The 3,738-nt window shown below is 36.9% G+C and overlaps 1 pseudogene; it reads right to left on the bottom strand.

Annotated features, from left to right (window-relative positions):
- Positions 1-639: 639 nt before the first annotated feature.
- LOC114464230 (coiled-coil domain-containing protein 106-like) lies at positions 640-2,804 on the bottom strand (annotated as a pseudogene).
- Between the last annotated feature and the right edge of the window lie 934 nt (positions 2,805-3,738).

Here is a 3,738-nt window from a genome sequence, read left to right as displayed (position 1 = left end):
GCCATTAGTAAACTACTTACTAATGACTTGTTAAGTGTCAGTTAAAACTTTATATACATTATTGGGACGTTATTCTAAAGTTGCAACTATTCCTCATTTACTAACAGCTAGTTAATGAGGAATAGTTGCAACTTTAGAATAACGTCCCAATAACATATATAAGCTAATTACTAATACTAAAATGATGTATTGCTCACACTTTACACCTCTGTTATTAATAGTTTGTTAACCATTTGCTAATAACAATGAAACTTTGTACAACAGCAAATGGATGGAACAAGTTCAAGGTACAGAAATCTGATGTGATATTTAAAATAGCACATTTTTTAACCTCAGCCTTGTCACACCCATAGGCTTTTCTGCTGCTGTATTTTACCAAAGAAACACCACAGGTGAAATTGTTATTGATAACATTGTTGTGTTTAATGTTTTCAAACCACAAATTAAATACAACACAAACTAAGCCATTGCATGGCAGAACAGCAGTATACAACAGTATGGATTATCCAGACATAAAAACAAAACACAATAACAAGATATGTCTTAGCACAACTTAGACCCTCAATACTTAGTGAACCAGGCCTTCACCCGAGCTACAAACAAACTGCTCTATGGCACCATGCTACAGTGACATCAGACCTAAGCTTTCTTAGACAGAGGAATCAGTTTCCCCTTTTTCTTTTGATGTTCAACATCCCTTAAAAGATTTGGATCATTCATTAACACTTCCAGACATTTTTTTGCAAAGTCCTGCAGTCGTTGCTGTGGGGTATGAGCAAACAACAACTCTTTGTATTTCTCCGGGGCCACAACAGCCAGCTCACATATTGGGGCATTGGTGGCGACGGTGTTTCGGTCAACACCAATTTTCTATATGCCGCACTCAGCTTTCTTTCTTTCTTGTATGCCTTAAGGACTTTCTGGTATCTCTTGACGACCTCCTTAGGATGACGTGCTGAAAAAAATAGAAATATAGTTAAGTATAATAAACACAACACAAGGAAACACACACGCAGATACAAATTGTTTGAAAAAAAATAATGATTACATGGACACGGAGCAATTGGACGGTCCAAGATAATATATCCACCAGGAAGTACATTTTGGAAAATTGTACTTCCTCCTGTCTGTGAATAGTGTGTATATATATATACACACGTATATATGTACACTCTATGTACATGCCTGACACACATGAGGGAAGAAGCCTAATTGCATCCCTCCTCTCTTTGCATTTACCTCTTTGTTTTCCATGCTGCTCCTTTTTCCTCCCTTTTTTCTTCCTCTTATCTTTTTTTTTGTGACTCTGGTGGTGGTGCTTTTTTTTCTTCTTGCGTCTTTTCTTTGATTTCTTGTCCGAATCAGAGGAATCAGTAGAGGAGGAGCTCGATGAAGAGGAGTTGGATGGGCTGGAGGATGAAGCGAAAGAAGATGCATCAGGAGACGAGGTGGCCGAGGAAGATGTGTCAATTGTCCCGCTGTCATCTGCATCTACAACAAAATAGAAAGTACAATACAAAACAGAATGTATTACTCAGAATGGTGATACAAGTCAACTCACAAACATTATTATCAATAGCTTTTGCCATTTATCAAATGTTAATTGGCGAATGGACTCTGCTTGTATAGCACCTTTCTCGTCGTTGCAGCACCCAAAGCACTTTTACATTATATATTTCATTCATACAATAATGGCACAACAGTGGGGGCAATTTGGACTTAAATGACTTGCCCAAGGACACATCGACATGTGTAATGGAGGAGCTGGGAATCCAACTACCAATTTTCCAACTCTACCTCCTGATCCACAGCCACCCCAATGTGTCTACTTTTGTCAATCAATGCTACAGATATTATCTTCCAGGTATAAATTGTACATGTGTATTGTTTGAGTAATAACACACTCATGCAGATGAAGTTCTTGTCACTGTCAAATGTCGGCCATCCTTCCACTCAGTTGTATATATATTTTACAAAACACCCAAACATCACTGTCAGGTGAGCAAACGTGTTTTTCTCAGAAAACCTTAGGTCTACTTACTTTTGCCAAGTTGTTGGAGGAGGGAATATCTCTCCTTGGTCAGGTCACTGGTTTTTTCTGTAGCAGTGTGCTTCTTCTTCTTAAGGAGATGGTTCTTCTTAACATTTAAAAATGCTGTTGGAGCGAGAGTTGCCTCAGTATCTGAATGATATGATAGAGAATAAAAAAAAAACTGATTATAAACCAGGTGAAGGTAAAATAAAATAAGCAACAGGCTCTACTCTCTAAATATTACTAATATTATTCATCCTCATTGTAAAAACACAGTTACCAATTGTTCAATTTTTTTTCTGTACTGTTATCTTGAACAACATCTATTATTTATTTATTGTTTTTTTCTTTTTCTTTTTATTGTATATTTTATTATTGCCTTATTTTTTTTCTCTTCTGTATTTAGATTTATTGTTTGCTTGCTTTTTTTTGTCTTTGGCAGCTGTAACATGTGAATTCACTCACGGTGGGATAAAATAAAGGATAATCTAAGAGTCAACATACAGTAATTGTTTAACTTTAATTCATCACCAGCAAATGTAGATATATTAATGGACACATAAATCTTCTATTTTTGGCAAGCACGTAAACATGTGCGCACGCACAAAAATTATTCACTCAGCAATGTATCAAACTAGTTTAATTATGTAGAACAATTATCAACCCGTATTATCCTAAGCAGACATTTTTAATGAAAAGATAACACACAATCTTGCTTACCGTCGTCATTGTCGTCCATGTGCACAGCGTGGTCCACAGGTGTAGTTTTCATTGTGCTATTACCCGCTGTTGACTTCTTTCTCTTTCTCCCAAAAGTACCTGGATTCATTTCGGTTTTTTGCGCATCGCCACTGCCGCTGGGAACACTGGTGTCTGATGTTTTATAAGACCGTGTATTCATTTTGTCTATTCAGTGCTAACGTGGGCTGCGGTAACGATTAGCATCTGGCTATTCATCCAAAAACAAACTTGCTGAGTGATCGAAGGGTGGGCGTGTCTGTCTAGGTTGTCGAGGCCGGATGGCTCCTCCTCCAACACGTAAATCCAATTGTGATTGGTTTGTTTCACCCCCTTGTCGCCCATGGCCCATGATACAATTCAAACATGTAATCTGGCGGGAGTCAGTCACAGAAACTCGGGAAGGTTGTGTGAGGTGTGTGAAAAGGATAAGAAAATAGGTTGCAATCCTAATCAAACGTCATATAGTAATAATGCCTGGTTTAGCCACTGAGCTAAGAGAGCTTGTTGAAAGCAGAACTAAGTCTAAAAGAAGACACAGGAAAATGATCAAATGGCTGCAGGAGAAAAAGCTTCTAAGAAGACGGATGCGATGCCAAAAATGCAAACACAAGATGAAATTAAAGGAATCCGTTTGTGTGGACTACTACGCATGGTAAGTTTTTTTTTTTTTTTTATTGGATGAAATGACAACGTAATGTAGGTATTTTGGTCGAGAATTAAAATGAAAATAAAATCTATTTAATTGTAAAGAGTGCCCAATATATCATAATTCGTGTTTAAATATTTATTTCTAGAAGTGCACTGCACTACATGTCAAAACGTTGTGAGGTTATAGATCTGCTTTTTACAGTATTTTGCTATTTTTTTTAAAAAAAAATGTTATTAAAATAATTTTAATACATTTTATGGGGGTTCCTGGCACAACATATTTTCAGATGGGGTCCCCGGCCAAATACACATTAGTT

The sequence above is a fragment of the Gouania willdenowi genome, chromosome 6 (genome assembly GCF_900634775.1).
Source record: "Gouania willdenowi chromosome 6, fGouWil2.1, whole genome shotgun sequence".
NCBI classification, from domain to species: domain Eukaryota; kingdom Metazoa; phylum Chordata; class Actinopteri; order Blenniiformes; family Gobiesocidae; genus Gouania; species Gouania willdenowi.
The sequence above is the reverse complement of the archived record's forward strand: the minus strand, read 5'-3'. Positions and strand labels throughout refer to the sequence as shown.